This window comes from Eptatretus burgeri, chromosome 6, assembly GCF_056783735.1.
Source record: "Eptatretus burgeri isolate ZD-2024b chromosome 6, Ebu_testis_v1, whole genome shotgun sequence".
NCBI classification, from domain to species: domain Eukaryota; kingdom Metazoa; phylum Chordata; class Myxini; order Myxiniformes; family Myxinidae; genus Eptatretus; species Eptatretus burgeri.
In genome coordinates, this window is record NC_140966.1 from 93,513,675 (window position 1) to 93,538,796 (window position 25,122).

Here is a 25,122-nt window from a genome sequence, read left to right on the forward strand (position 1 = left end):
AATTTCAGGGATGTTGCAGGATGGAGATTCAAACAAAGGAAAGGACGCAGCGAACAGGAGAACAAGTTCACACAAGCACGTTTAATTCACACAGACCAGCACGGAATGCACGTATTTACAGTCACAATAATAACAATGTACATATAAAGCGAAAGCAAGAGTTAAAACCGATTACGCACACACACGGCAACACTTAAACAGTTCTACTTGTCGGACAGGCGCCACCCACAGTCATTTACACAAACCCAAAGACAAGAAAAGTGGCGACTTCCCTGTGGGCCGTCGAGTCCTCCTCCCACGTCCGTCGGCGTGGTCGCGCCTGGCCCCGACTCCTCTCGCGGTCTGTGAGCTCTTTCTGGCGTGGTGCACCGAGCTCCTGCCGTGCGTAGCTCGCGTCATCCGCCCGACAGCTCGGACGGGGTTTTGGGGAAACGGACGGGGTTTCCGGCGCTATCTCCGCGCGGAAGCGGGGTCTCGGGACCGCACCGACCATCAGCCAAGACGAACGACGAGACCAGCTCCAGGACGAAGAGGAAGAGGACGTGCGCCCCGCCCGTGTCCGACTTTTTATAGCGCGGGGCTCCGCCCTTCACTCCGCCCCGTTTTCGGCTCCACCCTCCTTCGAGAGGGTTCTGGAAAAGGGGCGTTCCCTCACCCCGACCACCTCACGCTGTCCATCCACCAATCGGCGGCGAGCTGCCCCTCCCCCTTCCCTCACACCAAGCGCGGGGAAGAATGGTGGGAAAAGCCCACCAGCATCCTTGGCAGTTTTTGTTCGTTTGAAATCAAAGATAGGGAAAGAAAAACGACGAACTGGAGGATTGCAGCCCGAATGGATCACATAAATTCCCTCTATACAACGGGTTTGGGCTAACTACACATGTACCTATCGAGATATCTCACCTGAGGGCCCTTTATGGTGTAATGCGAATTTCCACAGCCGTAACAATATATACATATACATATACACATATATACATATTGTAACGGATCTGGAAACCATAAGCATTCAACATGCAAATGTCCCAAGAGTCAATTATTCCGTTAAGTAAATGTGAATCAGGTCCCTTCCTTTTGTCTAGTGGGAGAATCAAAGGTGTGCATTGCGATGGTTTAGGTAGGTTATATCTTCAAACCACAAATCCTCCAACGCCACATCCAGTGGACCATCCAGCGTGCTACTGAGCGAGCACTTCCCTCGCCCAACCCGAAACCCTACCCAGGAAGGGCATGCCGTGGAACCATGTCCAATCAAGGCAGACAGTGGTGTGTGCTTCACGGAGCTCTGGCCCGTACGAAGGCCGTTTTGTTTCCTTTGGTGGGTATTTAGACAGGGGCACGTCTGAAGAAAGAGGAGAAGTGCGAGAGCTGTGTGGATCCAACGAGAGTGAGAGGAGAGTGTTGGTGGGTTTTTGCTGTCACGAAAGGGTTTTTTGCTGTTACGAAGGGGTGATAACAGTGGTTGTTACGAAGGCTGTCACGAAGGTTGAGCAGAAGGTCGTCGAGGCGGCGAACGTGTCTCTGCTGGCCCTCTACAAGGAAGGAAAGAGGGACCCCGACCCCATTCCGTGGACCACGGCCATTCACTACCCGAGCTTCGCCACAAACCTTGAGTCCCACACGTGCGACTGGGGACCAAACCAGCGATCGTCAGGTGCCGCATCGCACAGCACCCCCTTCCTCCGGCAGTCAGGTACCCAGTCGGACTCTGACCCGCAGCTCGTCTCTCTCCTCGGCTGCGAGGGTCCAATAAAGAACTCTGGGTTTATTTTCATTTGTGTGTGTGTCTGCGTGTGGGCCCGTCTTTTAAGTAGAACTGAATAAGTGTTTTTGGATCATTGTAAATATTCCTTGTTTGCATATTCGCGTTGTCTTGCCTTCTGTCTTCATTAACTGTAAATAAATAATCACAGAAATGTTCCCAGTCCGTTTCCGTCCCTTCTTGAATTGGTCCAGCATGGTTCGGATCTGAGTTTCGGCGGGGTTTTATCCCCGGTAATCAGACAATTGTCGCCGGGACGTCCTGGGCAGGCCCGCTCGACTGCATCTGAGCCGGAAAGGTGGGTGGCAGAGTGGTAGTTGGGAGGTGTAATTTTACCACTGCCGGTAGAGTGAATCCGGTTCAGCCAGGCGTTCCGAGGGCGTGGATCCTCGGTAGCCGAGACCGCCTGGTTACTTAGGTACATTGGATCGAGACAAAATAACCCTACACCACGCGGTCGAGATATTGGCGTTCCATGGTCGGTTAAACGACCCGCCGGCTCGCGGAGTTATCCGAGCGACGGCCTACAATTCCGGGGAGTCTGGTGGAGACGACGTAGCTTTCCCCACCTATTGGTCATTCTCGCCACCGACCCCCAGCCCACAACAATATTTACTGTACATACTAGCGATACCCGTGCACATGCACAGGATAGCAGTACAACATAGCTCGTAGCAGACGACAGACCATACATGGGGAATGACAAAAATTCGCATTGTGCAAAATGCAAGTGGTACTATGGAAAGCCAAGACTTCCCAAACATTGTCGGCATGTCCGCTAAGTGCCACAGTAATTTCATAGGGATCGTGTGACGGCGAGCCAAGTTTTTAGTGTGCAAGCTTGGTATTATAATAGAGATATATATATATATATATATATATATATATATATATATATATATATATATATATATATATATATATATATATATATATATATATATATATATATATACAGTAGACTAGGCGTAAGTCGTCACCATCGGAACCGAGAAAAAAGTGACGACTTAGACATGTGACGACTTGCGCGTATGCGAACATTCATGATGATTGTGGGGTGAAGGATGAAGTCGCGCGTGGCCTGGAAAAGTACGTGTGAGAGGGCGCAACAATCTCTAAGCCGGCTATTGTACCAAAAGGGAAACACAATCCTCGGGGCATAGGTGGGGGTTGATTGGTTAGTTGGAAAGTGATCAAGCAAAGATGGAATTCATGAATCACTTTATTAAAAGTAAAGATAATGAACAACTACAAGACAACTCATATACCATCGGTGATGGTATACGACCATCGACAAATGTGGAATGAATGGCTGTTAGAATTCATTCATTGGAATGAATGTAGAATGAGTTTTCATGTGGAATGAAAACTCGTATACCATCGACAAATTACATGACACACAGTCATCGTGATGACTACCACTCAATACCTATGTGAAAGTGAGTGTGGTGATGTACAAAAGAAGCCAATATAAAACCATGATCGGACTTCAACACGAAGCTCGATCGATCCTTTACTCCTTCGCCAGAGACTGCATTGCGCAGCCTGTCTACCTCTTCAGATGCATGTGGAATGGCGCGCTGACTGAGATGAACGCGGCGCAGTTATAAATAGCCCACGCATCACGATTCCATGAAATTGGGCTTCCCACGAGGTAGAAGTTCCATGTGACGAGTTAGGCGTGGCAATTTACTTGAGTTTCCATTACGCGGGAACGGACAACATCTGACGACTTAGACGAAGTGACGACTTAGAGATGACGACTTACAGACTTTATTCAAAGTCTGTAAGTCGATTTAACATAAATTCGGGACTTTTTGACGCTGCCGACTTAGGCGAAGTGACGAGTTACACGCTGCCGACTTACGCCAATTCTACTATATATATATATATATATATATATATATATATATATATATACATACACATATATATATATATATATATATATATATATATATATACATACACATATACATAGATAGCTCTGGAGAAAAAAAAAAAGAGACCACTCCAAAATTTTTTTAAATCAGCAGCTCACTACATGTATGGCAGCCATTCCATTCCAGTGTCTGTTGAATTCCAACACAGGCACACCTCATTCTACTTAGTGAGGTACTGATTCGGTGATCACCTGAACCAAGTCATATTTAACAAGGAAAAGTATAAAAACCACTGCTGTGGTCATCACTGTCCTCTTGCAATAAGACCAGCTGGATGGCAAAAACAGTGCTAGTCGTACCTTAAAAGTAATTGGAATAAAAAAAACAACTATTGACCATGCCAAAAGACTAGAAAAGAAAAGTTTTGAGTGAGGAAAATAATGGTTCAATTCTGGCTTTACTGGCAGAGGGATACAATGAACGTCACGTTGCTTCCATCCTTAAAATTTCAAAGACGGCGGTTCATAAGAACAAGGTCAAGCAGCAGACATTGGGGACAACAAAGCTACAGACTGGCAGAGGGCGAAAACGACTTTCCACTGACTGGGATGACCGCCAACTCATTCGAATGTCACTCAACAACCATAGGATGACATCAAGTGACCTCCAAAAAGAATGGCAAATGGCAGCTGGGGTGAAGTGCATGGTGAGGACGGTTCGAAACAGGCTCCTCGGGGCAGGGCTGAAGTCGTGCAAAGCTAGAAAAAAGCTCTTCATCAATGAGAAGCAAAGAAGAGCCAGGCTGAGGTTTGCAAAAGACCACAAGGATTGGACCGTAGAGGACTGAAATAAGGTCATCTTCTCTGATGAGTCCAATTTTCAGCTTTGCCCAACACCTGGTCATCTAATGGTTAGACGGAGACCTGGAGAGGCCTACAAGCCACAGTGTCGCACACCCACTGAGAAATTTGGTAGAGGATCGGTGATGATCTGGGGGTGCTTCAGCAAGGCTGGAATCGGGCAGATTTGCCTTTGTGAAGGACTCATGAATCAAGCCACGTACAAGGTTGTCCTGGAAGAACACGTGCTTCCTTCTGCTCTGACAATGTTCCCCAACTCTGAGGATTGGTTTTTCCAGCAGGCCAATGCTCCATGCCACACAGCCAGGTCAATCAAGGTGTGGATAGAGGACCATCAGATCAAGACCCTGTCATGGCCAGCCCAATCTCCAGACATGAACCCCATTGAAAAACTCTGGAATGTGATCAAGAGGAAGATGGATGGTCACAAGCTATCAAACAAAGCCGAGCTGCTTGAATTTTTGCGCCAGGTGTGGCATAAAGTCACCCAACAGCAATGTGAAAGACTGGTGGAGAGCATGCCAAGACGCATGAAAGCTGTGATTGAAAATCAGGGTTATTCCACAAAATATTGATTTCTGAACTCTTCCTAAGTTAAAACATGAGTATTGTGTTGTTTAAAAATGAATATGAACTTGTTTTGTTTGTATTATTTGAGGTCTGAAAACACTGAATCTTTGTTGTTATTTTGAGCAGTTGTCATTTTCTGCAAATAAATGCTCGAAATGACAATATTTTTATTCGGAATTTGGGAGAAATGTTGTCAGTAGTTTATAGAATACAACAAAAATGTTCATTTTACTCAAACACAAACCTATAAATAGTAAAACCAGAAAAAGTGATAATTTTGCAGTGGTCTCTTAATTTTTTCCAGAGCTGTATATATATATACCTGTGAATGATGGCAGGAGGTGAAGGAATCATGCTAAATACTGTGACGAGCAAAATTCGGTCACACTCGTGTACATACCAGTATATACATTGTCTTGAAGTGATTTGCATCTCTCCCCTTGAACCGAGGACAGAAATTCGTCTCTCCTGGAATAAGCTTGGCGTGAAGGCTTTTAAACCGACTTCAGATGCAGTCACTGAATCGCCACGGTCCAACTGCCTGCGTGACAGACCGTGAAGACAAAGGACCAGCAACACCATGGAGATCCAAACTGTTCGGTCATGGGTTATTACCCACGTTATCATCCAAGGTTTTGAATGTACATTGTTAGAAATGTTCACAGACAAGGATTTTGTTTCATTAAATGAATCAGCCTCAGGTTGTAAGGCAGCCCACGTTGTGCGTTTAAATGACAGCTACCCACAATGCATCTGTTGTTTTCTCCGGTAGGCATTTCACCAAATACTTTTCATTTCCCTTTTTATGTGCAATTTCCGAAATGCTCCAGGAAAACACTTGCACGGAAGGTTGAATTGATTACAGGTCAAAAACAATGCATAAACAATGGGTTTTAAAAATATCCGTCCAGGCTGCAAAAGCAATGCAAGACCAAAGCACTAGTTTCAGATTCGTGTTCCCATTTGAGCACTGAGCTCATATTATGATATGTGCTACGATTTCCTGGCTTCAAATCCCGTATAATGTGTTGATTGGTCCAATTCTCTGCACTGAAGGATCTTTCACCTCCAGCAGATAATGGCAGCAGATGTGATGCCCAAGTTGACGTCCAGAGATAATACACTTTGTGATGAAACATCAACAGTGGAAGAATCCAATATTTTGGAGTCAGGTTGGGAATAGTCAGGTTCATTACCAGGGGGGAAACTTTGTGATTCTGCATCATTTATCTCCAAGGAGATGTTAGTCTGTGAGGGTTTACATTGGTCTGACGATCATGGTGGAGTTTGTGTTTTCTTGCACATGAGGACCTACTATATAGTACAGTATTACCTTTTAGATGGATCACAACGATATCAGGAGACGATGGACAAATCAACACTTTGGGATTTGAACACGGAATGCCAAAGTGTTGAAGCCTGCTGCTGGCTAGGGATCTTAGGGTCTTGAGTTCAAACCCCCTGTTTGTCGTTGAATTAACGCCAGGTGGGTTTGACTCAGTGTGTCATCCTCCCGAGGTTGGCAAAATGAGTACCAGCGTACTGGTAATAGGCACAGCCGCGCCTTCGGCCAATGATGCTACCCGCAGCCTTGTACTGCATACGAAGGAGGAGGTGGAGGAGCCAAAGTGGTCACACCAATAAGACAACACAAATAAAGGAAGTTATTACTACTACCACCACCACCACTTCTGCTACTACGAACAAAACAGCTCCAACTTGAATGGCACTCGGTATACAGTTCCCAATTTGTATCCCACTTGCTGGGCCGGATCTGCATCCGGACCTCCAAAATCGAATTGGCTTGTTCTTGTCACCTACCCAACTCATCCACAACTTTTTGAAATATCGAGCTACATATCGTTTTTGGCCTCATCTCTGAATGGTGAAGAATCACTTAACAAGGAAGCTCGATGTTGGAGGAGGCCATTCTGATCATCATGCCTGTTCTACACCAACAACAGGACATATATATATATATATATATATATATATATATATATATATATATATATATATATATATATATATATATATATATATATATATATATATATATATATATATATATAGTTGCGGATTCGCGCCCGCCGGCGTGCGAGCGGCCACGTAACTCGAATCGCGGCACGTCGCCCACCGGACGGACAATCCCGTCGTGACCCTCTCGGACTAACGCCGGGAACTAGTCACGGGTGGGCCTTTCGGCCTCACCACGATCGTGCCAATCGGCCCCCCGCGTGGGATAGGGTTGCTCGCCAAATTCGACCTACCTAAGTACCCACACGGAGGGTAGACCGGGCGATCGCACCTCGCCGCAGGTCGACTTCGGACACAGGCCACTTTAAGCGACCCGTTCCGTACTATCGGGATAACCGAGTGGTGTTATCGTCAACCTCGACGGTTCGATTAATTATTGGGCGTATTTAGCCCACGACCAACCCTTTACGTGAAGTAAGATGGAGATTCAATAAAGGAAAAGACGAAGCGAAACGGGAAAAACAGTTCAACATAAAGCACATTTATTCCGCGGCAAACGGAAAGCACACATATACAATTATACACCAAAAGCAAATGTAAAAGTAGAAGAAGCACAACAATTCTGCACAAAAAGCAAATGCAACAATGCAGATCTACTACCGACTACCGAGCACACGGCAACACTTATACAGTTTTACTTCACAGACGGCGCCGCCAACACATATACTCAAAGCAAAAGAAAAAGGGACCACCCTCAACAATGAGGGGGCAGACGGGCCTGGGGCCAAGACCGCGTCGAGCCTACCCGTCTGGTGATGAGCCGCAAGATGGCGGCGGCGCCCCGACTCCGCGGGCCTCGCTGGAACTGCCTGGAAATGGGGTGGGAACGGGGCCCCCTTCTCACACTATCTCAGCGCGGGGGGAAACAGGAGGGGGTTGTTGATGCTCGGGGGAATGAGGATATCTCGCTGGCTTGGGTCCCGCGACGAGCGTCTCCACCGCGACCTCGGTCGCGTTACCGGCCTCCCCTCTCCGCAGCTCCCCGACTCTGACACGAGCGCCCTCTCGACTGCCTTCGCCGCCGCCACCACCACTCTCCAACTCTCCACTCTTCTCAGCTCCGTCCAACTGCTTTCTCTGACTCTTCTCTTCTCAACTCTCCTTGACTGACTCAACTACTCCCTTTCGGCGAGTGAACGCGGCCCTTTATAGCCCCCGGGGCTTCGCTCCTTCACCTTCGACCCTTCACCTCTGGCTGGCTCCCCATTGGACAGAGGAAAAGTGGGCGTGAATGATTTTTGATCCGCGAATCTGCATATAGCGATTATACTCCGACGCACCTGGAGGCGGGGCCAAATCGCCCCACGCTCGCCGATAGGACGGAACAGAAGTGGGCGTGAATCGTTTTTGATCCGATTTCTCAGAAAGGCCGGTGCTTTTGCACCCGCTGCTCGGTGCGCGCCCTGTCGAAGTCCAGGATCGGTGCCCACAAGCGGCGCGGGAATGGCGGTGATGCGATGATTGCGAGAGCGAGATGTGACGGCAAGGGTCGTGGCTGTGGTTGTGAAGCGGCGTTGCGGTTGGTGGTTGTTGTGTGATGGCTGTTGAGACGTGGTTGGTGGTGGTTGTGGTGGTAGTAATGGCGGCTGGTTCAAAATAAAGATAGTAAAAGAAAAACGGCTATCCTGAAGGGTCGCAGCCCGAATGAATGACATTTATTCCCTCTAAACAATGGGTTTGGGCCTAACTACACATATACTTACAGAGATATCTCACCTACGGGACCTGAATGGTGGTTTGCGAATTGTCAACCACAACAATATATATATATATATATATATATATATATATATATATATATATATATATATATATATATATATATATATATATATATATATATATATATACATATAAATATACACACTGTATATCTGTCAAAACGACGTATGTAATTGAGGAGAATGAGGGGAGTAGTGGGGATGAGAACAATGTGGCATGCTCAAGGGTGTCAAAATAAAAATGGGGAAATATATTTCTCTCAATATTTTTTTTAATGTTTACAAATATTTACTTATTTATTTATTTTATTATCATTATTTTCCTGCTGGTGGGCGAAGGTGTTTCTTGGGTGAGAACGTCAACCACACCAATCACACACCATCCCTTGATGAGACCTTCAGAGACCTGACACTCCGCACAGATACACACAATCACCCACCCATTTTCGAACTACCTAAAGGTCTTGCCAACATCCCTATACCCCTCTATCTCCATAACTTCCAGGTACCTATCTAATTCTAATTTAAGCTTATCAACACTACCTTTCCGGGGAGGACATTCCATGCATTAAATACTATCTGAGTGAAAGTCCCCTCCCTGCCTTGTTACCATTTTAACTTTCCTCTTCTTTACTCTCAGGCTATGGCCCTTGGTTCTATCACTCTCTACTCTGCTGAATAATTATTCTGCACTTATTTGTCTATTCCCTTCATTATCTTAAACATCTCCATCATATCCCCTCGTAACAGCCTCCTTTCTAGTGTATAAAACACTCTCTCCTTAAGCCGCTCATCATACAGTGTCCTGCAAAAGTACCCCATCACCCCCTATCAATAATGACACATTTAGATGAATTACTTAGAAACAATTTTTCCAAATGAACATTTTCATTCATAACTCATAAATGAAGGGATCAAACTAAACAATGTTATAGTTTAAGGAGGTTGCATATCAAGAATACCTGTAAAACACATGTACAATCAAAATTCATTGGTTGTAAAAGTATTCAGCCCCTCAGGGGTCAGTACTTGGTGGAAGCACCTTTTTCAACAATGACTGCCACGAGTCTTTTTTGGGTAGGTCTCTACCAGCTGTGCACAGTGAGATGGTGAAAACCTTGCCCATTATTTACGTGAAAATTGCTCTAGTTCTGCCAAGTTTGATGTAGATCGTTGATGGACTGCAATCTTCAAGTCTCGTCATAAATGTTCAATTGGGAAAGTCAGGACTTTCACTGGGCCACTCAAGAACATTTATTTACTTCTTATTCAGCCAATCCAGTGTGGCTTTAGCTTTGCGTTTCAGATCATTGTCCTGCTGAAATGTGAATCTCCAACCCAGTTTCAGATTCATGGCTGACTCAAGCAGGTTTTCATTAACGATTCTCCTGTATTTTACACCGTCCCATAGTCCCTTCTATCCTGACAAGCTTGCCAGCCCCTGCTGATGAAAAACAGCCCCATAAAATGATGCTGCCACCACCATGCTTGACAGTTTGGATGGTGTTGACTGCGTGATGCACTGTGTTAGGCTTGTGCCAGACTTAAAGCTTTGAATTTAAACCAAAAAGTTCAATTTTTGTCTCATCTGAACATAAAATATTTCTCCACATACCTGCAGGATCATTCAGATGTTTTACACAAACTCCATACGAGCTTTGAGATGTGTCTTTTTCAGTAATAACTTCTTTCTGGCCACCTGTCCATCAAGGCCAGCTTTGTGAAGGGCATGGGACATGTTGATTCATGAACACTGACATCCATCTCAAACATCGAGCCTTGCGGATCTTTCAGTCATTGTTGGATTTACAGTGACATCTCAAACCAGTTTCCTGCTTGTCCAGCTGCTGAGTTTGGATGGGTGACCTGATCTGGAGAGTCTGGATGGTATCCATCCATCCATCGGGACCATACTCTGTGCAGAGCGTCGGTGCTGCCGAAGCAGTCTCCTGGGCTATTGGACACAATCCTGGATGGGTCACCACTCCGATGCAGGATACTTGAATGGCTCAATTATCGCAGCAAGCTGGTACTCATTTTGCTGACTGCAGAAGGATGACAGGCTGAGTCAACCCAACCTGGTATTAATTCAACAGCCGAGTGGGATTTGAACTCAGGACCCTTGGATCCCAAGCCCAACACCCTAACCATTGAGACAACACCAGGCATCATGGGATAACGAGTGACTTTGAAATCTTCTTATAACCATCTCCTGAACGTTGCTTCTCCACCACTTGATGTCAGACTTCTTTGGAAAGCTCCTTGGTCTTCATGTTGTCCTTGTTGGTTGACCAAGTGAGGAGGAGATTGGGACCATACTCTCTCTGTGCAGAGCGTTGGTGCTGCTTAAGCATCTCCTTGACTATTGGGCACAATGCTGAATGGGTTGCCACTCCGACACAGTGTACCAGCATGCTGGCACTCATTTTGCTGACCTCGGAAGGATTGCAGGCCAAGTTAACCCCACCTGGTATTGAATTCAACTGCTGAGCGGGATTTGAACTGAGGACCCTAGGATCCCAAGCCCACCACCCGAACCATTGAGACAACACCAGGCATAAAGGGATAACGAGTGACTTTGAAATCTCTGATAACCCTCTCCTGAACATTGTTTCTCCACTATTTTATGTTTGACTTCTTTGGAAAACTCCTTGGTCTTCATGTTGTCCTTGTTGCTTTACCGAGTGAGTTTCACCTTAAAACTCCTTCGATAAGTGGGGGAGATTAATTTTTAAGTTAAACCATTGATTACATACAGGTGAAACTTATTACACTTATTTTGTAACCTTTTAAACAAATAATTTGTTCCTTAACTGATTTTGGGTTCAATAGGTAAAGAGTTTGCATACTAATGTAACTGAGAATCATCTGATTTTCTCTGTTAATTTAACTTATTGACATTTTATCTGAATTTTTTTAGCTTTATCACGTTGGAGTAGTTTGTGAAGACTCCATGTTAGGTTTGATTTGAAAGAATCATGAAACTAGAAGGTCACTCTTTAGAGTGCATACCTCCACCATGTAATGCTTGATCAAGTAGAACATATGGGGCTCAATAAGTCTTTGAAATATCATGCTTTATGTGGTTTTTGGCCCAAGCCTGGTGTTGGTGCAGTGGTTAGGGCAGCGGCTTGGGATCCAAAAGGTCCTGAGTTCAAGCCCCGTTGGGCCACTGAATTAATACACCAGGGGGTTGACTCAGCCTGTCATCCTTCCGAGGTCGGCGAAATGAGTACCAGTGTACTGGGCCGGTGTATACCCTGGTTAAAATAAGTGTACTATATCCCTGTGTCGTAAGAGGCGACCAGGGTTGCGTCAGGAAGGGCATCCGGCGTAAAACATCTGCCAAATCACTATGCGGATCATACGGATGATCCGCTGTGGCGACCCCTAACGGGAGCAGCCGAAAGAAGAAGAAGAAGATGTGTTTTTTGGCCCATTCTCTCAATGGTGAAGAATCACTTTAAAAATTAAAAAAAACTCTCATGCCCGGATCTGGATCCAGATCTTCATCAAAGTTGAATCAATTCTTCCTCGACACACACTCAAACTGTCTGCCAAGTTCCGTCCGTCCACCTTATTTTGTGGTCGGATGTGCAACGGTTAGGGGTCAAATCTTTCACGATGCTGTTGGCGAGGCATGATGTTCCAATGAAGGTGACAGGGATAACTCGCCTACTCCTCACGAGTCACCGTGAGATCTTTGATATCGTCTAACTAATGCCAGCCGACGAGGTCCACCCAAGGGACGGCGCACTTTGTAATGTAACGCCCTGCCTCATGATAAGCGCCAATCGAAGGCGATAGTCAGGTCAGGAATCGAACCTCGACTTGACAGCTCAGAGGTAACCTCTGCACCATCTAGTGAAACAAGGAAGTTTTGCTGCGGGTGGTTAAGCGATCGGTCGAAGGAAAGACTTCTTTAACAACACGGACATTGAAACCCCGTGATTCAAAATAAGGTTAATGGGTTTCTCATGAGAATGGTTTTTTTGATCCATTTTTATGTTCAGTGGCAACATATGGTCATCACAGACGCATGGACGAAACACACGTGAAGGGCATGCTTTTTGGCAACGAAAATATAATGGATTCACAAAGGTCAAGGTGGTACACATTCTACCTGCGTGATTACACTCAGGGCTTGCCAAGGAGGGCGAGAGCAGGAATAATGTTCGTATCGCAGGAGATGATTGAATCAGCGGAGGGGGTTTGGGGATGCGGGATCAGGGTGCGTGGGAGGCACTGAGTCATGACGTAGTGGGAGGTTGAATGACGTGTCGGAATGGATAACGATGTGCCCCCCGGACCCCCGGCTTGCTTCGCCCCCTGCATGACACCGTCCTTTGATAGTCATCGTCGGCCCTGCATTGGGAATCGCAGCTGCACCGCAGGGTCGTCGCTGATTGTACGCAACTCGCACACAGCTCGGTACCGCTTGGACACGGTTAGCGTGAATGGGGATGTCGTCGGCTGTAACGTCAAGCCGAATAAATAAATAAATAAATAATCAAGCAAACAAAATAAATAAATGAACATTTATAAAGCTTCCCGAGTTGGCGTCCTGCATGCTGGACGCTTCAAAACGCCCGAGGACACGTTTTCTCCAAAGGCATTTCAAGGTGACGTCATAAGCACACGCCATGGTAACTGATGTCGGGCTTTTATTAATGAAATGCTTTTAATGGAATGTCGAAAATACCTTTTCAAACGCTATTTATCATCCGAGGTTCGAGTTAATGGGTGAAACATCCTCAGGCGACGGAATGCGATGCTTATTCATGTTTGGTCATTTTAAACACCCAGCTGTTGGTGACGAAAAGATGACGTTCCGAAAGAGAAAAATTTCTTTCCAGTGTAATAATCATCATCATCATCATCATCATCATCATCATCATCATCATCATCATCATCATGCAGCCTTTTGGCAAGAGGTGATTCTGGGTGGTTTGCCATTGCCTTAGCAGCAGTCATTCAGAACATCACAAGTCATGACTTGCGCAGGATGCCGATGATAGCTCGCCTACTCTTCATGAAAAACACTGAGGGATATTTACTGTCCACGGATGACCGTTATGCCTGGTGTTTGCTTAATGGTTAGGGTGGCAGGCTTGGGATCCTCGGGTCCTGAGTTCAAATCCCGCTCACCCGTTGAATTAATACCAGGTGGGGTTGACTCAGCCTGTCATCATTCCGAGGTCGGCAAAACGAGTTCCAGCTTGCTGCGATGATTGAGCCATTCAAGTATCCAGTGTCGGAGTGGTGACCTGTCCAGGAATATGCCTGATAGCCCAGGAGACATTCGGCAGCACCAACGCTCTGAACAGAGTATGGGTGGGATGGGATGGGATGGGATGGGGTGAAGAGGGTGGATGATGGGATGGGATGGGATGGGGTGGAGAGGGTGGATGATGGGATGGGATGGGATGGATGGGATGGAGTGGAGAGGGTGGATGATGGGATGGGATGGGGTGGAGAGGGTGGATGATGGGATGGGATGGGGTGGAGAGGGATGGGGTGGAGAGGGTGGATGATGGGATGGGATGGGATGGGGTGGGATGGGGTGGAGAGGGTGGATGATGGGATGGGATGGGATGGGGTGGAGAGGGTGGATGATGGGATGGGATGGGATGGGGTGGAGAGGGTGGATGATGGGATGGGATGGGATGGGGTGGAGAGGGTGGATGATGGGATGGGATGGGATGGGGTGGAGAGGGTGGATGATGGGATGGGATGGGATGGGGTGGAGAGGGTGGATGATGGGATGGGATGGGATGGGGTGGATAGGGTGGATGATGGGATGGGATGGGATGGGGTGGGGTGGGATGGGGTGGATAGGGTGGATGATGGCATGGGATGGAATGTGATGGGATGTGATGGGATGGAGAGGGTGGATGATGGGATGGGATGGGATGGGGTGGGATGGGGTGGATAGGGTGGATGATGGCATGGGATGGAATGTGATGGGATGTGATGGGATGGGATGGGATGGGATGGGGTGGAGAGGGTGGATGATGGGATGGGATGGGATGGGGTGGGATGGGGTGGATAGGGTGGATGATGGCATGGGATGGAATGTGATGGGATGTGATGGGATGGGATGGGATGGGATGGAGAGGGTGGATGATGGGATGGGATGGGATGGGGTGGATAGGGTGGATGATGGGATGGGATGGGATGGGGTGGGGTGGGATGGGGTGGAGAGGGTGGATGATGGGATGGGATGGGATGGGGTGGGATGGGGTGGATAGGGTGGATGATGGCATGGGATGGAATGTGATGGGATGTGATGGGATGGGATGGGATGGGATGGGGTGGAGAGGGTGGATGATGGGATGGGATGGGATGGGGTGGGATGGGGTGGATAGGGTGGATGATGGCATGGGATGGGATGGGGTGGAGAGGGTGGATGATGGGATGGGATGGGATGGGGTGGGATGGGGTGGAGAGGGTGGATGATGGGATGGGATGGGATGGGGTGGAGAGGGTGGATGATGGGATGGGATGGGATGGGGTGGGATGGGGTGGAGAGGGTGGATGATGGGATGGGATGGGATGGGGTGGAGAGGGTGGATGATGGGATGGGATGGGATGGGGTGGAGAGGGTGGATGATGGGATGGGATGGGATGGGGTGGAGAGGGTGGATGATGGGATGGGATGGGATGGGGTGGAGAGGGTGGATGATGGGATGGGATGGGATGGGGTGGAGAGGGTGGATGATGGGATGGGATGGGATGGGGTGGATAGGGTGGATGATGGGATGGGATGGGATGGGGTGGGGTGGGATGGGGTGGATAGGGTGGATGATGGCATGGGATGGAATGTGATGGGATGTGATGGGATGGAGAGGGTGGATGATGGGATGGGATGGGATGGGGTGGGATGGGGTGGATAGGGTGGATGATGGCATGGGATGGAATGTGATGGGATGTGATGGGATGGGATGGGATGGGATGGGGTGGAGAGGGTGGATGATGGGATGGGATGGGATGGGGTGGGATGGGGTGGATAGGGTGGATGATGGCATGGGATGGAATGTGATGGGATGTGATGGGATGGGATGGGATGGGATGGAGAGGGTGGATGAGGGGATGGGAGGGGATGGGGGGGATAGGGGGGGTGATGGGATGGGATGGGAGGGGGTGGGGTGGGATGGGGTGGAGAGGGTGGATGATGGGATGGGATGGGATGGGGTGGGATGGGGTGGATAGGGTGGATGATGGCATGGGATGGAATGTGATGGGATGTGATGGGATGGGATGGGATGGGATGGGGTGGAGAGGGTGGATGATGGGATGGGATGGGATGGGGCGGGATGGGGTGCATAGCGTGCATGCTGGCATGGGATGGAATGTGATGGGATGTGATGGGATGGGATGGGATGGGATGGAGAGGGTGGATGATGGGATGGGATGGGATGGGATGGGATGGGATGGGATGGGATGGGATGGGGTGGAGAGGGTGGATGATGGCATGGGATGGAATGTGATGGGATGGAATGTGATGGGATGTGATGGGATGGGATGGGATGGGGTGGATAGGGTGGATGATGGGATGTGATGTGATGGGATGTGATGGGATTGGATGTGATGACTAGTGCCGGCACATGGTCATCTGGCACGAACTTCCCTGCCTGTGAAACACCAGGACGACAAGTTTCTAGCTTGGCCAGGATTCAAACCCAGGCAAGACAGCTTCTCGAGAGGAGTGTGCACACACAGCTCTCGGCCATTGGCAGTTTGAATAACTTGGATTGAAAGTTTGAACATCACCATGATGGATTATACATGTTTTGATAAGCATTGTGCCAGAGTCTTGACGGTGAAAGCTTAAGGATGGGATCAAGATCTCTACTGGGACCACCATGTGCACGACCATCCGACACGACCGTTGTGGAGGGAGCAACCACGGGATTAGCACAGAATCACATCAACACCACTTAAACCACCACCGTTTATATATTAATAGGTTCATCATAATTAACAGGCCTGGGGAAGGTTTCATAAACCAAGTTCTCATGGAATTGATTTGGGATACCGGAGATAACTCACCTGCTCTTCGTGAAGGACATCCTGGGATGTTGAACGGTCAAACGTGAACATCGAGGATCGAGGTTGACAATGTGAAACCGTGTAACCAACCAGGGCCTGAGGTAATCGTTACTCTCCATGATATGCAGCCATCGACCGGAGGGCATGACGGGTCATCGTCACGAAATTGGGCGCGAACACGCGTCAGGGTCACGTGACACGCCTCGGATGGACGAGCTCGTGCGGTGAAGTGCCTGTTGAAGGGTTAAACAGTCACGTGACGATGTCATGCTGTTCGGTATGTTTAAAAAGCGACTTGTGCGACAAACTTCCGACAGTCTCGCAGGTTTACGGGGAGAAAAACGTCATTTCTAAACGTCCCGTTCGAATTGAAAATTAAAGTCATGACGTCATGGACGCGTTCCCTTCCTTCCATGGAGCATCGACGCAGGGACACCATTTGGTCCATCAAAGCCAGGAATCCCAGGATTACCAGCTTCGGCTTGTTGTGGAGTTCGATACACGCAGCACCGTCTGAAGTACAACGTCCATTTATGTTTTTATTCAGTGTGGTAAGGGAGGGATTGGGATGAGGGAAGGTGGTGAGGAGGGATTCAGATGAGGGAAGGTGGTGGGGAGGGAATGGGATGAGGGAAGGTGGTGGGGAGGGAATGGGATGAGGGAAGGTGGTGAGGAGGGATTGGGATGAGGGAAGGTGGTGAGGAGGGATTGGGATGAGGGAAGGTGGTGAGGAGGGATTGGGATGAGGGAAGGTGGTGGGGAGGGAATAGGATGAGGGAAGGTGGTGAGGAGAGATTGCAATGAGGGAAGGTGGTGGGGAGGGATTCAGATGAGGGAAGGTGGTGGGGAGGGAATGGGATGAGGGAAGGTGGTGAGGAGAGATTGGAATGAGGGAAGGTGGTGGGGAGGGATTGGGATGAGAGAAGGTGGTGGGGAGGGATTGGGATGAGTGAAGGTGGTGGGGAGAGATTGGGCTGAGGTAAGGTGGTGGGGAGGGATTAGGGATGAGGTTAGGTGGTTGGGAGAAATTGGGAAGAGGAAAGGTGGTGGGGAGGTGTTGGGAAGAGGGGAGGAGGTGGGGAGGGATAGGGATGAGAGAAGGTGGTGAGGAGGGATTCGGATGAGTGAAGGTGGTGGGGGGGGATTGGGATTAGGGAAGGTGGTGAGGAGGGAATAGGGATGAGGGAAGGTGGTGGGGAGATATTGGGATGAGGGAAGGTGGTGGAGAGGGATTGGGATGAGGGAAGGTGGTGGGGAGGGATTCAGATGAGGGAAGGTGGTGGGGAGGGAATGGGATGAGGAAAGGTCGTGGGGAGTGATTGAGATGAGGGAAGGTGGTGCGAAGGGAATGGGATGAGGAAAGGTAGTGGGTAGGAATTCGGTTGAGGGAAGGTGGTGGGGAGGGATTCGGATGAGGGAAGGTGGTGAGGAGGGATTCGGATGAGGGAAGGTGGTGGGGAGGGAATGGGATGAGGGAAGGTGGTGGGGAGTGATTGAGATGAGGGAAGGTGGTGAGGAGAGATTGGAATGAGGGAAGGTGGTGCGAAGGGATTGGGATGAGGGAAGGTGGTGAGGAGGGACTGGGATGAGGGAAGGTGGTGGGGAGGGATTGGGATGAGGGAAGGTGGTGGGGAGGGATTGGGATGAGGGAAGGTGGTGGAGAGGGATTGGGATGAGGGAAGGTGGTGGGGAGAGTTTGAGATGAGGGAAGGTAGTGGTTAGAGATTAGAATGAGGGAAGGTGGTGGGGAGAGTTTGAGATGAGGGAAGGTAGTGGGGAGAGATTGGAATGAGGGAAGGTGGTGCGAAGGGATTGGGATGAGGGAAGGTAGTGGGGAGGGATTGGGATGAGTGAAGGTGGTGGGGAGGGATTGGGCTGAGGTAAGGTGGTGGGGAGGGATTAGGGATGAGGTTAGGTGGTTGGGAGAAATTGGGAAGAGGAAAGGTGGTGGGGAGGTGTTTGGAAGAGGGGAGGTGGTGGGGAGGGATTGGGATGAGAGAAGGTGGTGAGGAGGGATTCGGATGAGGGAAGGTGGTAGGGAGGGATTGGGATTCGGGAAGGTGGTGAGGAGGGATTCGGGATGAGGGAAGGTGATGGGGAGATATTGGGATGAGGGAAGGTGGTGGAGAGGGATTGGGATGAGGGAAGGTGGTGGGAAGGGATTCAGATGAGGGAAGGTGGTGGGGAGGGAATGGGATGAGGAAAGGTCGTGGGGAGTGATTGAGATGAGGGAAGGTGGTGGGGAGGGAATGGGATGAGGAAAGGTAGTGGGGAGGGATTCGGTTGATGGAAGGTGGTGGGGAGGGATTGGGATGAGGGAAGGTGGTGAGGAGGGATTCGGATGAGGGAAGGTGGTGGGGAGTGATTGGGATGAGGGAAGGTGGTGGAGAGGGATTGGGATGAGGAAAGGTAGTGGGGAGTGATTGAGATGAGGGAAGGTGGTGGGGAGGGAATGGGATGAGGAAAGGTAGTGGGGAGTGATTGAGATGAGGGAAGGTGGTGAGGAGGGATTCGGTTGAGGGAAGGTGGTGAGGAGGGATTCGGTAGAGGGAAGGTGGTGGGGAGGGATTGGGATGAGGGAAGGTGGTGGAGAGGGATTGGGATGAGGGAAGGTGGTGGGGAGGGATTCAGATGAGGGAAGGTGGTGGGGAGGGAATGGGATGAGGAAAGGTCGTGGGGAGTGATTGAGATGAGGGAAGGTGGTGGGGAGGGAATGGGATGAGGAAAGGTAGTGGGGAGTGATTGAGATGAGGGACGGTGGTGAGGAGGGATTCGGTTGGGGGAAGGTGATGGGGAGGGATTGGGATGAGGGAAGGTGGTGGAGAGGGATTGGGATGAGGGAAGGTGGTGGGGAGGGATTCAGATGAGGGAAGGTGGTGGGGAGGGAATGGGATGAGGAAAGGTCGTGGGGAGTGATTGAGATGAGGGAAGGTGGTGGGGAGTGATTGAGATGAGGGAAGGTGGTGAGGAGGGATTCGGTTGAGGGAAGGTGGTGGGGAGGGATTGGGATGAGGGAAGGTGATGGGGAGATATTGGGATGAGGGAAGGTGGTGGAGAGGCATTGGGATGAGGGAAGGTGGTGGGGAGGGATTGAGATGAGGGAAGGTGGTGGTGAGGGAATGGGATGAGGAAAGGTCGTGGGGAGTGATTGAGATGAGGGAAGGTGGTGGGGAGGGAATGGGATGAGGAAAGGTAGTAGGGAGGGATTCGGTTGAGGGAAGGTGGTGGGGAGGGATTGGGATGAGGGAAGGTGGTGAGGAGGGATTGGGATGAGGGAAGGTGGTTGGGAGATATTGGGATGAGGGAAGGTGGTGGGCAGTAATTAGGGATGAGGTAAGGTGGTGAGGAGGGATTCGGGATGGATCAGGAATGAGGGAAGGTGGTGAGGAGAGATTGGGATGAGGAGAGGTGGTGGGGAGAGATGAGGGAAGAGGTAAGGTGGTGGGGAGGTATTCGGATGAGGGAAGGTGGTGGGGAGAGATTGGAATGAGGGAAGGTAGTGGGGAGGGATTGGGATGAGTGAAGGTAGTGGGGAGGGATTGGGATGAGTGAAGTTGGTGGGGAGGGATTGGGCTGAGATAAGGTGGTGGGGAGGGATTAGGGATGAGGTTAGGTGGTTGGGAGAAATTGGGAAGAGGAAAGGTGGTGGGGAGGTGTTTGGAAGAGGGGAGGTGGTGGGGAGGGATTGGGATGAGAGAACGTGGTGAGGAGGGATTCGGATGAGTGAAGGTGGTAGGGAGGGATTGGGATTAGGGAAGGTGGTGAGGAGGGATTCGGGATGAGGGAAGGTGATGGGGAGATATTGGGATGAGGGAAGGTGGTGGAGACGGATTGGGATGAGGGAAGGTGGTGGGGAGGGATTCAGATGAGGGAAGGTGGTGGGGAGGGAATGGGATGAGGAAAGGTAGTGGGGAGGGACTCGGTTGATGGAAGGTGGTGGGGAGGGATTGGGATGAGGGAAGGTGGTGGAGAGGGATTGGGATGAGGGAAGGTGGTGGGGAGGGATTGGGATGAGGGAAGGTGATGGGGAGATATTGGGATGAGGGAAGGTGGTGGAGAGGGATTGGGATGAGGGAGGGTGGTGGGGAGGGATTGAGATGAGGGAAGGTGGTGGTGAGGGAATGGGATGAGGAAAGGTCGTGGGGAGTGATTGAGATGAAAGAAGGTGGTGGGGAGGGAATGGGATGAGAGAAGGTGGTGGGGAGGGAATGGGATGAGGAAAGGTAGTGGGGAGGGATTCGGTTGAGGGAAGGTGGTGGGGAGGGATTGGGATGAGGGAAGGTGGTGAGGAGGGATTGGGATGAGGGAAGGTGGTGGGGAGAGATTGGAATGAGGGAAGGTAGTGGGGAGGGATTGGGATGAGTGAAGGTAGTGGGGAGGGATTGGGATGAGTGAAGGTGGTGGGGAGGGATTGGGCTGAGATAAGGTGGTGGGGAGGGATTAGGGATGAGGTTAGGTGGTTGGGAGAAATTGGGAAGAGGAAAGGTGGTGGGGAGGTGTTTGGAAGAGGGGAGGTGGTGGGGAGGGATTGGGATGAGAGAAGGTGGTGAGGAGGGATTCGGATGAGGGAAGGTGGTAGGGAGGGATTGGGATTATGGAAGGTGGTGAGGAGGGATTCGGGATGAGGGAAGGTGATGGGGAGATATTGGGATGAGGGAAGGTGGTGGAGAGGGATTGGGATGAGGAAAGGTCGTGGGGAGTGATTGAGATGAGAGAAGGTGGTGGGGAGGGAATGGGATGAGAGAAGGTGGTGGGGAGGGAATGGGATGAGGAAAGGTAGTGGGGAGGGATTCGGTTGAGGGAAGGTGGTGGGGAGGGATTGGGATGAGGGAAGGTGGTGAGGAGGGATTGGGATGAGGGAAGGTGGTGGGGAGGGATTGGGCTGAGATAAGGTGGTGGGGAGGGATTAGGGATGAGGTTAGGTGGTTGGGAGAAATTGGGAAGAGGAAAGGTGGTGGGGAGGTGTTTGGAAGAGGGGAGGTGGTGGGGAGGTGTTTGGAAGAGGGGAGGTGGTGGGGAGGGATTGGGATGAGAGAAGGTGGTGAGGAGGGATTCGGATGAGGGAAGGTGGTAGGGAGGGATTGGGATTACGGAAGGTGGTGAGGAGGGATTCGGGATGAGGGAAGGTGATGGGGAGATATTGGGATGAGGGAAGGTGGTGGAGAGGGATTGGGATGAGGGAAGGTGGTGGGGAGGGAATGGGATGAGGAAAGGTCGTGGGGAGTGATTGAGAAGAGGGAAGGTGGTGGGGAGGGAATGGGATGAGGAAAGGTAGTGGGGAGTGATTGAGATGAGGGAAGGTGGTGAGGAGGGATTCGGTTGAGGGAAGGTGGTGGAGAGGGATTGGGATGAGGGAAGGTGGTGGGGAGGGATTCAGATGAGGGAAGGTGGTGGGGAGGGAATGGGATGAGGAAAGGTAATGGGGAGTGATTGAGATGAGGGAAGGTGGTGAGGAGGGATTCGGTTGAGGGAGGTGGTGGGGAGGGATTGGGATGAGGGAAGGTGGTGGAGAGGGATTGGGATGAGGGAAGGTGATGGGGAGGGATTCAGATGAGGGAAGGTGGTGGGGAGGGAATGGGATGAGGAAAGGTCGTGGGGAGTGATTGAGATGAGGGAAGGTGGTGGGGAGTGATTGAGATGAGGGAAGGTGGTGAGGAGGGATTCTGTTGAGGGAAGGTGGTGGGGAGGGATTGGGATGAGGGAAGGTGGTGAGGAGGGATTGGGATGAGGGAAGGTGGTGGGGAGTAATTAGGGATGAGGTAAGGTGGTGAGGAGGGATTCGGGATGAGGAGAGGTGGTAGGGAGGGATCAGGGATGAGGGAAGGTGGTGAGGAGAGATTGGGATGAGGAGAGGTGGTGGGGAGAGATGAGGGAAGAGGTAAGGTGGTGGGGAGGTATTCGGATGAGGTAAGGTGGTGGGGAGAGATTGGAATGAGGGAAGGTAGTGGGGAGAGATTGGGATGAGTGAAGGTAGTGGGGAGGGATTGGGCTGAGGTAAGGTGGTGGGGAGGGATTAGGGATGAGGTTAGGTGGTTGGGAGAAATTGGGAAGAGGAAAGGTGGTGGGGAGGTGTTTGGAAGAGGGGAGGTGGTGGGGAGGGATTGGGATGAGAGAAGGTGGTGAGGAGGGATTCGGATGAGGGAAGGTGGTAGGGAGGGATTGGGATGAGGGAAGGTGGTGGGGAGAGATTGGAATGAGAGAAGGTAGTGGGGAGGGATTGGGATGAGTGAAGGTGGTGAGGAGGGATTGGGCCGAGGTAAGGTGGTGGGGAGGGATTCGGATGAGGGAAGGTTGTGGGGAGGGATTGGGATGAGGGAAGGTTGTGGGGAGGGATTGGGATGAGGGAAGGTGGTGGAGAGGGATTGGGATGAGGGAAGGTGGTGGGGAGGGATTTCAGATGAGGGAAGGTGGTGGGGAGGGATTGGGATGAGGGAAGGTGGTGGAGAGGGATTGGGATGAGGGAAGGTGGTGGGGAGGGATTCAGATGAGGGAAGGTGGTGGGGAGGGAATGGGATGAGGGAAGGTTGTGGGGAGGGATTGGGATGAGGGAAGGTGGTGGAGAGGGATTGGGATGAGGGAAGGTGGTGGAGAGGGATTGGGATGAGGGAAGGTGGTGGGGAGGGATTCAGATGAGGGTAGGTGGTGGGGAGGGAATGGGATGAGGAAAGGTAGTGGGGAGTGATTGGGATGAGGGAAGGAGGTAAGGAGGGATTCAGTTGAGGGAAGTTGGTGGGGGGGATTGGGATGAGGGATGATGGTGAGGAGGGATTGGGATGAGGGAAGGTGGTGAGGATATATTGGGATGAGGGAAGGTGGTTGGGAGATATTGGGATGAGGGAAGGTGGTTGGGAGATATTGGTATGAGGAAAGGTGGGGGGGATGGGTTTGGAAGAGGGGAGGTGGCGGGGAGGGATTAAGGAAGAGGGGAGGTGGCGGGGAGGGATTAAGGAAGAGGTTTGGTGGTGGGGAGGGATTAGGGATGAGGTTAGGTGGTGGGGAGGGATTAGGGTTGAGGTTAGGTGGTGGGGAGGGATTAGGGTTGAGGAAAGGTGGTGGGGAGAGGCTTGGAAGAGGGGAGGTGGTGGGGAGGGATTAGGTTGGAGGAAAGGTGGTGGGGAGGGGCTTGGAAGAGGGGAGGTGGTGGGGAGGAAGTGAGTGGGTGGGAAAACCTTGAGCTTCATCAATGGGTTTTGTGAATGCGAAGAGGCGGCGCAGGCGAGTGAGGAACAGCTGACGAACGATCGAGGAAGAGAGAAATCGAGATCGACACGGAGGATCGCACAGCGAGAGATCAAGAGAGCAGCTCGTAAGTGGCTGCAAAGGCTGAAAGGGAGAATCCAAAGAGACGAGGAAGCGTCGATGAACAAGCACAGCAGCAGCTATGGACGGCGGGTACAGAAGGACAGACCGATTTGGGACGTGAGTGCCGTGCTCGTACGAGGACAGGGACAGGGACAGGGACAGTCGGAGGGACGTATCGTCTCATGATGGCGGTGAGTGAGTGAGTGAGTGAGTTATGAGTGCGCGCTTTTCACTCTCGTCATCAAACGCTTGTTCCGAGTTTAATTTCATGAAGCGGACATAGATTTATTCATCGTTTCTCCTTTTGTCCGTCTTGTCTGACGTCGTACATCATCCATACACGGTCGATATTGTCGTACAAGTGATTATATTGCACAGTATTATCTATTATAACGCTCGTACAACAGTTCTGATGATCACGGTTCATAGTTGTACGTAATGAAGGTCGTGGAACGTGATTTGCAAAAAGTGCTCCCACAGACGTGAAGCGCTCTATACGAATGAATAAGGAATGAATTACGAAGGAAATATAATTGTGTAAATTTTTTTTTTAATTAAAAGTACATTTGGCATTGGCTCCTGTCAGCAATTTCCCTTTTCAATAATTTCTCACACATTCTATGTCATTCCTCTGCAGATCGTTTTGATTCCACTTCATTCTTTTATGCTTTTTCATTTCAGTCGCCTCTTATTGGTTCGAATCACGCTCCCCTCCCCCTTTTTTAAATATCAATTAATTAATTATTTTTTTTGCAATTCCCTCTTCGTTCTCTTATTTTTCACCCACTCGATGTTTCCTTCAATCCCTTCTTCATTTACTGTCGGTATCACTCAATTAAGCCTTCTTTCCTGTGTCTGCCATCATCTCCCTTCCTTCTTCAGCTTTTCTCTTGCCTTCCAATCCGCATTTCAAAATCCCCCCCCCACCACCCCCA

General features: G+C 50.2%; 1 protein-coding gene and 1 long non-coding RNA gene across 5 annotated transcripts in view; one reads left to right on the plus strand and one right to left on the minus strand.

The window, feature by feature from the left end:
- Window positions 1-5,387: 5,387 nt before the first annotated feature.
- LOC147025356 (uncharacterized) lies at window positions 5,388-24,193 on the minus strand. The gene is made up of 3 exons (XR_015059468.1): window positions 24,055-24,193; window positions 16,886-17,118; window positions 5,388-5,616 (listed from the first exon to the last, which is right to left on the minus strand). It is a non-coding gene; the product is annotated as an uncharacterized LOC147025356 (long non-coding RNA).
- The window catches only part of CBARP (CACN subunit beta associated regulatory protein), a 28,189-nt gene continuing 27,081 nt past the window's right edge, over window positions 24,015-25,122 (plus strand). For all 4 annotated transcript variants that reach the window (XM_085886250.1, XM_085886252.1, XM_085886253.1 and 1 more), the window contains exon 1: window positions 24,015-24,378. The gene's annotated coding sequence lies outside the window, so the exon portion shown is untranslated. The remainder of the gene's footprint in view (window positions 24,379-25,122) is intronic.